The sequence below is a fragment of the Sceloporus undulatus genome, chromosome 8 (genome assembly GCF_019175285.1).
Source record: "Sceloporus undulatus isolate JIND9_A2432 ecotype Alabama chromosome 8, SceUnd_v1.1, whole genome shotgun sequence".
Lineage (NCBI taxonomy): Eukaryota > Metazoa > Chordata > Lepidosauria > Squamata > Phrynosomatidae > Sceloporus > Sceloporus undulatus.
Window position 1 is genome coordinate 4,811,694 of NC_056529.1, and position 12,024 is coordinate 4,823,717.

Here is a 12,024-nt window from a genome sequence, read left to right on the forward strand (position 1 = left end):
CTAGTACCTCTGTTTCTGTCACACACTTTCAGTGCTTTTGGAATCAACACTGTACATATAGAGCCCTTTTCTACATACAGATCTACAATGCAGGCATAACATCTTGTTAATATCCAGAAGGATATTTTTGCAAAAGTAACAATGAAATCCAGCTGTATCTTCAAAGCTAACCATGCAACCCCAGCAGAACTTTGCATATCTCAATCTCAACTTTCTTCAGGCCTCCAAAAGGCTGCACCAGAATATGCTCAAAGATATAATAACCCTGTTAGTCTGTAAAATCAGTATGCAAAGAGATCTTGTAGCACGTTTGAGACTCAATGAAAGGAAGACATGGCAGTATGAACTTTCATAGACTTAAGTCTACTTCCTCCGAGCTGCCAATGTCTTTCTTTCAATGAGTCTCTAATGTGCCATAAGTTCTCTTTGCATACTGAATACATTTGTTAGCCATTTTAAAGCACAACGTCAATGCTACGTTTGTTAACCTTTTAAAGTACCACTTTATAGCTAAATTTAGGTGCCTCTAGAAGAGGGGGGAAAGTATCTGGAAGTACAAACCGAGTTTAATTTGGAGATCCTCCTGATGTTCTCTTCATCTCAAAGTATTTCTTGGGAGCTACCAGCATTACCAAGGACTTTTCACTCCCACTCTCCAGGTCAGTTTAAACCAAGTAGACTCCAAAAATGAAACACACAGCAATTCTACTTGCCTTGTGCATTGCTGCTATGTGCTGTGAGTACATCACACTCTTCTAAACATAAATAGCCAAATAAAATAAAATAAAAAACCCAACCCAATCCCCCAATCAATCAATCAATCCTACTTTAGAATAAAAGCAGCCTTATGACACGATCCTGCAATCGCAATTTCCCCGCCAGGAACATCCATATTAGAGGACATTTCTGTCCTCCTCCGGCTACAGTTCGTTTCAATCTCTTCTAGGGTTTCCAGAGAAAGCACTGGGGGGAAAAGCGATTCTTTTCATACTTGCAGGCTGCCTATTTCTGCTCAACTGAAAGAAGTTTAAGGAAGAAAAAGGGCCCCAGCCTGTTTCTATGTTATTTAAGGTGTCCAGATTATGAAATAAAGAACTGGGGGAAAGAATCTGAAAACAAAGAAGATACAGACAAGCCAACCCACATTCCTCATCCCCAACACTTTGCCATTATTTTCCCCGCACCTCTGAATCCATCCATGGAGCCTCCAGCACTGACTTTTCTAATTTGAATGGGATCTTGGTCAAGAAGAAACTGGCAGCTGGGCAGAATCGGTTATATAAAAGCAGTTGCCAAAATTCCCCAAATAAACTTTGGGGTTTTTTACCCCCCTTGTATATGGCAGGGAAACTAGCCTCCGTACAATTTAGTAACTATTTGACTGCAAGATTTTTCAGCTCTTCACAGGAGAGCTGAGGAAGTGGAGGACAAACTGACCGCTACTGACGAAAGATCTGAAATGGCTGGCATAGCTACCTGAAAGATGGTTGTCTGAAATGGAGCTTCAGGATTTGTCTTCCTTTCTCGCTCAATCTCTCTCCTCTGACTGTCACAAGGAGAGGAAGATCAATATCTACATTTATTGCTGCCCCCCTTCTCTTCTCTTCTCTCCTCCCTTCTTCCCTCCCTCCCTCCCTCTTTCAGCTCTCAGGGCCAGAGGGTTTTAAACATGTTTGCACAATGTGTCATTGTTTTTTAGCCTTTTAAAAAAGTGAAACGTTACCGCAAGACTAATGAATGATGGGAGGAGAAGGGAAACGCAGAACAGCACCCCAGAGACTTCGAGTCTGACTTAACCTGGATTTGTTCAGGGTTGCAATATTGTTTTTGTCAGCAGGGACACACACATGCATGCACTCAGGAATGATGCTCAATGGAATATGACTGCCATTTTGCACTCACAATGAGCAAGTGCTGATGACCACATATGAACTGGGGTATAGGATTGAAGAAGCTGCTTTACACCAGAGAAAGGAATTTGTCCATTTGAACGTAATTGACAAATTTGACCATTGGATATTCTTTCCATCTCTAGTTAGGACTCTGTTCAAGACTCTGCAAAACAACAACAACAAACCACATCTCTCTGTTTGCTTTCTTAAATTCTTTGACTTGTGATAGAATCTGTGGGTTTGAAAACTTGCACAGGGATATTTTGGGTTGGCCTTAAGTATTATCACAATATGGATCTGGAAATCTGCATTATAGTGAGCATAGATACCTCTGAGTTTGTATGCCCTGGAGTTGGACATCACCATCTTAGGTTATGGAGGAAATAATGTGAAGGCACACAACAACAACAACAACAACAACAACAACAACAACAACAACAAAGCAACATCACTGAACATGGGACACTTATGGTACAAAGTGACAGACACGAATGGTATCTGTGCCCAAATATGGTCACCAATTTTCTCCACTGTGAATTTCTAAACTGTGGCCAACCGAAACTGGCACTTTGGAAGACAAAGCCCCATGCGTTTGCCACTGAACTAAAAAAGAAAGGGAGAGAGAAAGAAACATAGAAAGAGAAGTAAACCTTTCCCTTTGTTTATAAATGATTTCTCCTTTTCAGCACTTTCTGGCTTTATTGCTGCTGGATAAAAATAACTGAGACCAGAAATGAACCAAGACACTATTTGGGTTTCAAAGGAAATATTACTACCATTCTGGAAATTAATACTAAGACTGTAATTCTGTACTCACTTACTGGGGGGGGGACCCCAATGAACTCAGTAGGGTCTACCTTTGAGCAGACAATTGCACCGCCAATTTGATACTATAAACACAAAGATGCTTAAAGAAAGCATCTTTACAGAGAGACAAAAGGCAGACAAGCAGGCATCTTTTAATTAACTAATACCATTTAATGCATCAGGATCAATTTTCAACAGATGGAGTATACTTTCCTCGTAATAACAAAGAAGTAAAAATAAGTACATTTTGCATTCTGGAAGGGCAAGGTGGAGCATAAGAGGGATACACTTTTGCCACAATGTATGCAGTACAGAGGCATCTACATGCCCTGTATTTTTCAAGCCTGTTTTGCCAAGATGTGTGCCCAGGCCACAGGGGTATTCAGTGACATCAGCAAAATCCCTACCACAAATCTCTGCACGGTGGAATGGAACTAGAAAAGCACGCAGATGGAAAAAATGCTGTCATCTTGGGGTTTGCAGTGTCTCTTGTGAAGTCAACAGGCTCGGTCCCTAAGGAACCATGAGCCTGGCCTCCTTGTTGCATTCCCTTTTCTGCCCCATGTCCGTCTTTTCCATTTGTTGCCCGTCTTTTCATGCTACATTCTGCCCCTTTCCCTTGCCCCCTAAAACGTCCCCCAAGAGACTCCAAGAGTTTTCCATGACTCACATGGAGAAGTCTAAACTTATCCTCTTCTCTAGTCCACTCCAGCTTCCAACTGCCACGGATTCCTGCAGGGACCACCTTTCCCGGCAGTGAATCACTGGTTTAGTTGCAGGCACGCTAGTCTTAAAGCCAAAGTGTTCATCAGCTTCCCTTCCCACGGTGTGCCAGAAATTACTGATTTATTGCAAAGCTGCAAGGAAGTCACCCTCCAGAAACAGGGAAAGGACAGGGGTTTCCTCCTTAGCCTTATGCACAGCAGGCCTTACATGCACAAGGTTTACAAGTGGTGCATTTTGCTTCTTCTCAGAGATGCACTGAGAACCAGATTTCTAAAAACTGAATAAAGTTCAGCAGATGTGGCCTGCTCTTCTTTCCATCTGAGGCCAGAGCTTTGACAGTTTTATGCTGGTCACCATGGATCTTTTACATTTAGGCTAATATGAGCAAGCGACTTGTAGTTAAGAAAGGCTTGCCAATGCTAGGTGTGGATTTTATGGTCCAGTTTAGGAGCTAACAAAATAACTTTTATTTCAGCATGTCTAATAAGGCTCTCAGCAATTACACACCGCCATTTTACTCGGCGACACTTTAGTGTGCAAATTATGAAACAAAGGACTGTGCATCCCAGTAAACCAGGGAGCCACAGGGATTGTGGCTTATCACGGATAAGCGGCATGCTGGAGCACTGTGCGGAATCACACTTCCTTACATTTGGAGAAGCTAAACAAGCCATCGTGTAGAGTAAACTTGGACACAGCTGCCAACCTGATTTGCTTCTCTCAACAGATTTCAGATGGAGTTCATGGTTTGTTTTACCTTTTTTTAATGGTTTCAGTCTCTGGTTCCTTGGGAGATAACTGCAGCCACTCATTCAACAAACCACAAGGTTGTGAGTTCAATACCAGCCAGGGGCTCTGGGTTGACTCAGCTTGGCATCCTTCCGAGGTCGGTAAAATGAGAACCCAGCTTGTTCGGGACAATTGGCTTACACTTTGTAAACCGCTTAGGGCAGTGATGGTGAACCTTTTAGAAGCCGAGTGCCCAAACTGCAACCCAAAACCCACTTATTTACTGCAAAGTGCCATGTCTCTCTGGCTTTCTAGTAACAGACTCTGCCAAATTCTGTACTGGGGCAACGGCACATGTGCCCACAGAGAGGACTCTGAGTGCCACCTCTGACACACGTGCCATAGGTTCGCCATCAGTGGCTTAGGGAGTGCTTAAGTGTACCGATAAGCAGTATAGAAATGTACTTGCTATTGGTATAGAGTGGCTACTCTATAGCAATAGCTATAGCAGCAAAGTTTAGCCTTTCCCATTGCAAGAGGGAGTAACTAGGCAGCATGCATTTGCGGACTGCTCATAAACAATAAATGAGAGCCCCCATAATTTTTTTGCTTATTTTGCCATGTGAACCAGCATAAGTTCCAGTTTCTGCATTGACCTCCCTAGTTCCATTTGGGACACTAAACAACTTCCCCAAAGACAAACCGACGATGACCCCAGCTGTACTTTAATTTGACAAATGGGTTTACTAACGTTTGGGCCTATCCCAGAAAAAGGACATGTATCATTACAGGAATATTAGTACATATAATATTATCGGGGTGGGCAACATATAAAAGAATCCAGAAACCAAAATGCCTGTTACCATGCATCACCAACATTGGTTGGCATTGGAGATAGAAGTAGAAAATCATGGGACTTTTGAAATTAAGGCTACGACTGACCTGTTTCATTTCACACATGCGTATTTTTTTTTTGAATGAAAAACTTGCTGAAACATCCCAAATTGTTCTTTTGTTAGGGATGTAGGAATCTATCCCTATCCGTTCCCCATTATTTCTGCCTTTGTGCCAACTTTTCTGTTTAGAAACGTAATGCTTTGGCGACAGGGATATTGTGATAAAGTTTTGAAAACCTAATGGTTTAGAAAACAAAAATAATACTGTTCTTTTTCCATAGGATTGCTGATAATAGATATTATGATACACTGTAATGCCATGATGAAATCTATGCTTATCCAGAAATTGAGGAAACAGGAGTATCAACTCTCAGAAATTTAGGGAAACTAGTAGGAAGTAATGTTTTAGTATTATGTATTTGTAATTTGTGGTTGTTTGGTCCTTTATGGGGTGTTTAGTTTTCTGTTTGTTTTGCAGTATGATGGTTGTTTATGTTATATGGATATGATGTTCATATATGTTTACTGTTATTTTTGTTATTAATTTGGAAATTTTGTTTTTAATAATAATAATAATAATAATAATAATAATAATAATAATGTCATGCCTAGTAACACATTAACTTTCTTAACTGAGATTTACCTGCAACGGTAAAGAGGCTGACTTTGCAGCAAAGGAGTTAACATTTGCAACAGCAGAGTAGTGCAGGGGTTCCAAGGAATGCAATTTGAAAACTGTAGCTTGCTCCACTGCCAGGCTTCTCAAAACATGGCAAAAGCCTCCCTTGTAAAACAAAAAGAGTTGCTGTGTTAAAGCTTCAGGGTTCTCTTACGCAAGCACTTCATTGGCTTCTTCTCACATGGCATTCCAGAAAGATATAAGGATAAATTTATTGCTTGCTTTAGGGTTTCAGTACCCAGAGTCACAGAACATGTGAAAGAAGAGTGAGAATATATGGGCTCCTCTTATCCCACTGGATAATGTGCAATATTCTGGAGGCTTATGTTCAGCATCAGACTGAGAGAGCCTATAAAAGCAATTATTATTACTGATCTATTTTATTCTTTCAATGCGTATCCCAAGTTCTGCTGTTTTCCTATAACCAAGGCTGCTTACATTACAGCCAATCAAATAATATCAAGAAGAAATACATTGATAATTATAGTTTGTTGTTGTTAACTGCTCTCAAATTGACTTATGGTGAACCTATGGAGAGACTTTCAAGCAACTGTGGGTGCATCTACACTGTAGAAATGATGCAGTTTGACATCACTTTAAGCGCTGTAGATCCTTTCTATGGAATCTTGAGCTGGGTATGTCTAGCCTGGAGAAGAGACGGTTAAGGCTATCAAGCAGTACATGAACATTAAATGGATTTAAAATAAATAAATGTTTGCATGAAATATTTTAATGAAAACAAAAGGCAGGATAAAACCATCTCAGATGATATACCCACATCCATAGGAAATGGTCTGCATCAAATTCTGATTTACAGATAGTGGTTTCTGCTCTCTCTGTCTCTAAGTCACAGATGTTGGTTAGCTGCCTGCTTGCTTGTTAGCTCTGTTAAAAGCAGAAGCCAGATCCGGCAACCAAAGCCTTATTGCCTTGTACTTTGACCTGTTGTTCGGAGAAAGGATGAGCCAATGCATAACTGCAAAGCATCCCCTTGCAACGAAGCTAGGCCAGATCTGCCTGTTACCCAGGTAACAGGCCTCCCATCTCAACCACAAGGAAAAACTAATACACACAAAAATACACACACACACACACATATGAAATCCTTGCATGTAACTAACAGCCAGCATGGTTTGAGCGCTGGACTACAACTCTGAAGACCAGGGTTTGATTCTCTGCTTGGCCATGGAAACCCAGTGGGTTTCCTTGGGCAAGTCACAAGCACTCGGCCTCAGAAATCCCTGTTGCAGGTTGGCCTTCGAGACGACCTGAAGGCACACAACAATTACAACAGTTAAGAATAAAAAAACAAGAGTTGCTCCAGGTAAACAGCTCCCTTGTAAGCCTCGTCCCCGATCTCAAAAAACTCAGCTCCCTGACTAGCTAATAATGAAGATTCATCTCCTAAGGGGCCTCCTTTTCCAATCCATTTCCAATTTAGCAAAGACGCTTTTTGCCACCGAGCTGCATTCCAGGCAATTAAATTTCCAAATCAGATTAAAAGGGGAGGCTTGTCAATTCCAATCCCTTTCGATCGGATTCTCTACCTTCTGCAACTGTTTCTCTGGCTGCTTTGCCTTCCCTCCATCCTCCCTTTCCCTCGTTGCAGAAGGGGAAAAAACCCACCCTTCTTTACCTACCTATTTGGCTCCTGATTTCTCCTGGGGGTTGGGAAACCCACCACACTGTAGTTTTAGCCCAGCTTCGCCATAAATGGCTGTGAAACGGGCTTCTCTCCCCAATGCACCTGCATCATCAGTGTCGTCACCAAGAGCAGACTGCTGTCAAAACTGGGGAAATATGTTTGGTTCAGAAAGCTGCTGCTTCTCTCCTTCTTGCTACTGCAGCTGATTCTCAGCTCGCTGCTGCATAAGACCCTCAGGGAAGGCTTGGGTACCGAAGTGTGAATCCAACACACAAAGATGCTGTGCTATTCTCAGAAAGGCAGCGTTAGGAAGGCTGAGGGCAGGGGGATGGGAGAGACAGAAATTGCTCCAGTTCCCTCATTTTGCAGGGAGGCGTTACATTTCACAGGACCGTTTCCATCCAAAATGATGTGCATCCTCACTCCTTGCTTCCAAAGGTGACTCAGGAGCAGCAGCTCCAACGGATGCTTGCATGCCCAACCATTTGAAAGGATCTGGGCCACAGAGCTGTTCTTCCCCTCCTCCTCTTTTCCTCACAGCCATGCAGAAGCATTTTAAAGAACAGCTGCTTGGTTGTTGAGGCGAGGAAAAGTGTATTGTGTTGTTAGCAGCCAGCTGAAAATTTCCAGATTCAGTGCGGTAACTCATGGTGTCACCCACCTCTCTGTTGACCTCCTCCCATTTCAAACCATACAAAATCTGTTGCAATGCTTTTTTGCACTCATGTTACTCATCAAAATCATCATTTCCATACACCACTGAACGTCATGCTAATAGTTGTGACGTAAACTAGCAAAATTCAAATTATAGCTTCCAATTTACAATTTGCATATGCGCAACCTAAACATATTTACATATACATAGTGAAGATTGGGTTAAAGAAATTTTTTTAAAAAGAATAATAAAAAAATCAATTCTTTTATAAATTTAAAATTTTTAAATGTGAAGTTTTAATATTAAAAGGTTCTGGGGCCTCTTCTTTTCTCCTCCCACTGAGCTTCGCCCAACACCCAACATCTCTTAAAGCATTTTAAAGGGAATCGGATGAAAGCCACAGCCGGTTTCTGCCAAAAGGTAGGTGTTTGAGGAGAAGTGGTGTCACCCCCCTTTAGGGTGCGATCCGCGCCCCCTGCATCCCCCCTAATGATGCCACTGCTTAGGGCAACCCTAAGGCAAACCTATCCTGGGGTTTTCTTGACAAGATGTGTCCAGAGGTGGTTTGCCATTGCCTTCCCTTGAGGTTGAGAGTGTGCACCTTGCCCAAGGTCCCCAATGAGTTTCATGGCCAAGCTGGAAATCGAACCCTGGTCTCCAGAGTCATAGTCCAACACTCAAACCACTATGTCACATATGCACAGTTCTGTGGAATCCATATTTCCTTCTCCCTACCTGCCCAAACACATTTCGTTTTGGAAGGCAGTGCATAAGCGGCTTGTCCTAGCATCTTTCCATTAGTTGCCTTCCGTTAGCCCATGTCACTGTGGCTGCTAGGACTTTCACCAATTGCATGGATTTGAAGGAAGGTATTCAATAGAACTATGGTGCCTTTATTTCTCTCTCTCGCAAACACTGGATGAGTCGATAGAGGCCACACTGAAGCCTCAGGTGAAGTACCTTCCTGAGCTGTTGCTATGGCAGTGCTTGGTGAACAGAATTCATTTGTTCGTTTTAAAACCACCCCCATGAATGATGACATCAGAAACACTTTGGGCCTTTTAAATCTGAGCAGAAACTAAAAAACCTCAGGATCAGAGAAATTAGTCCAGTAGCACCCTGTAGTTGTGGATATAATGTTGTGAGGCGATGATGTTCTCCCTGAACTTGGTGTTGGAGAGTGTTTCCGAGTGGTGCAAAACAGACATTGCCAAGCCTTGCAAGGCACTGTGTCTCAAATTTTGGTTTATATCAGGAGAACTGTCTCCCTTCTTCCTGAATTTCAGACCATCTTCCTAACAGAAGGATCAATTGCGCTCATTTGGAGATGCCAACGCTCTGATCCCCTCCCAAAACGGCCGTGCCACATGTTCCAAAATGGAAGGCATTTCGTTGCTCTAAAGAACAAGGCTATTTGAATTACAGAATGTAATTACAACTTGTATGAATAATATTCATGAGGATATATTTGGCCTGGGCTCTTTTTCTTTAACGATGTGGGATTTTTTTTAATGAAATTGATTTAATTTTTGTTAATCCAAAATCTGATTTAAATAAAAGAATTAGACTTATATTTTTAAAAAATATGATTTAATTTTTAAAATTAAAAAAATCCTATTTGTTATTTAAAAATAAACCAATCACTGATTGATTGATTGATTTTAAAAATCAACCCTATTTCTGAGTTAGAGGATTGGGGTGCATCTGCACTGTAAAAATAACGCAGTTTGACACCACTTTAACTGCCATGGCTCCATCCTATAGAATCCTGGGGTTTGTGGGTTTGTGAGGCCCCAGCCCTCTTTGGCAGAGAGGACTAAAGACCTTGTAATATATACTATACTATAAATATATAGTAATATATACTATACTATAAATCTCAGGGTTCTGTAGGATGCAGCTGTAGGACTTAAAAGTGGTGTCAAAGTGTATTATTTCTACAGTGTAGTTGCACCCTTGTAGGAACAGTTTTTGGATTTGCAGTTCTCTACCCAGCTTTTTAATGTTTCCTTTCTCTTTGCCGTCTCTTCTACCAGCTTAGCTTTCTAGCAAAGGACGAAGGCTGAAAAACCACCAAAGGTCTCTGTAAATCCAATGGAAATGGTACATGTCTTAGATGGATGTTCTGGAAACTCTCAACTTTAATGCCCTGCCTACAGTTTCGCGTTGCCCTTAAGATAAGCCCTCTGAAACCTGTCAGCTCCCCTCCAAGGTAAACAGCTCAACGTTAAGCAGAAACTCTTACTCAGGTGACAAAACAAGTTAATCAGCCGCAAAACGTTGAAAAGAAACAACTGGTTGCTGGCAACAAGATGCCTGGATTCGAAATACATTGGCTTGGATTTAAGGGCAAACAGGGTAATGGTAGGATTGTTATGGTTATGTGCCTTCAAGTCAACTTAGAGTTATTGCAGCCCCATCCTACAGTTTTCGTGGTGAGATTTATTTAGAGGTGGTTTGCCATTGCCTTCTTCTGAAGCTGAGAGAGTACTGACCAATGTCACCCAGCTAGTTTCCATGGAGGGGAAAGGATTTGAACTCAAAGTCACTTTGAGTCCCTGACTTGGAAAAAGCAGAACAGCAACAACACAGTAGCCTTGTAAATATTCCTATATACTAATATAGTGATCTGGGGCGGTGGGGGAAGACCTAAATTGCATCCGCACTGCAGAGATAATCCGGTTTGACATCACATCAACTGTTCAATGCTCAAAGCTATGGAATTCTAGGAGATGTAATTTGTTGTGGCACCAGAACTGCAGTGCCACAACAAACTACAGCTTCCAGAATTGCATAGCCTTGAACCATTGCAGTTGAAGTGGTGTCGAACCGGATTATCTCTGCAGTGCGGATTCAGCCTTAGGCTGCTTTAAGGATGTTACGCTGAATTTCCATGCTGGTTATGGACAATTCTTGTTTGAGGTCCTGGAGTAATCCTCAAAATAGGACCCCTCTTCCTGCAGATGTGTGACCTACTCTAGGAACGGTATCATATAAATTCACTAAACCATGAATGAATAGTAAAATACAATAAACAGCAACACAAATATCTTTAGTGTGAAGGCATTTTCAACCCAGCGACTTCAGTGAGACTAACAGCCCAGTCCCAATATATCTGGACTCAGTTGCAAAAGTAACACACAACATGCTGATGACAAAAACACCAGGAAATGGCTGTGTAAAAAGAGGAAGAAAATAAAATAGCATTGTTTCTCTTTAGCACTGTGCCTCTAGTCACTGAGAGGCCTGGAGCAATTGTACCAACCAAGTGAACCATTGATAATACAGCCCTGGCCTCCCTCCAGAATCAGGATAAAAATACAGGTGATTCACCTCTTATATTAGTAAAATAAGACCTTTCAAACAGCCTGGCATAGGGAAAATAGCCCACCTTTTTTTCCCTCTACTGCATTTCTGTGCAGGACACAGAGGAAGAGACTTTCCTTCCTTCAAAGGTACAGTACTGTAACACAAAACCCAAATAGACTGGCCAAGGAGAAATGGAGCCATTTGTCCCATCTCCATTGGTCAGCTCACTTTCCTGCTTGGAAATCCTGGTCATCAAAAGCATCCAGGTAAACATATTTGCAGAATTGTCTTACACTGTGTATCACAAACCAAAATGGGGTATACCAGAGCAAAGATCTAACTAGTTTTTCCAATTGGGTGCATTGGCAACTTTTGCAATCATAAGATGAAATAGAGGTACTACTTTGTCTTTAACTACAATAATTCACTATTTTTCAGTGGAACAGGAATAGAGTGTCTGTGGGCTGATTCAATCTTATCAATGAAGGAAGATTCACATAAGTAGCTGGTTCATGCTGCTCTGTGATTCCAACAGGAATATCTGAATTGGTCACTTGGGGGTGCCAGAGAGCACCTTCCTATATCTTCCAATGGCATAAAGTTAATAGTAATAGTAACTGGCTAGTAAGAAGTAACAAGTTACCTTTTTGTGCTGCAGTTGGATCGTCAGAATAATGAGTATAGTA

The 12,024-nt window shown here is 41.7% G+C and overlaps 1 protein-coding gene across 5 annotated transcripts in view; it reads right to left on the reverse strand.

Moving 5' to 3' along the window:
* Window positions 1–12,024, reverse strand: part of LOC121937511 (c-Maf inducing protein) — a 117,231-nt gene that overhangs the window by 27,852 nt on the left and 77,355 nt on the right. The window contains exon 1 of one of the 5 annotated variants that reach the window (XM_042480753.1): window positions 7,370–7,463. The exons of the other annotated variants lie outside the window; for them this stretch is intronic. The gene's annotated coding sequence lies outside the window, so the exon portion shown is untranslated. Of the gene's footprint in view, window positions 1–7,369; window positions 7,464–12,024 lie in introns of those variants that run through there. 5 annotated transcript variants of the gene reach the window in all.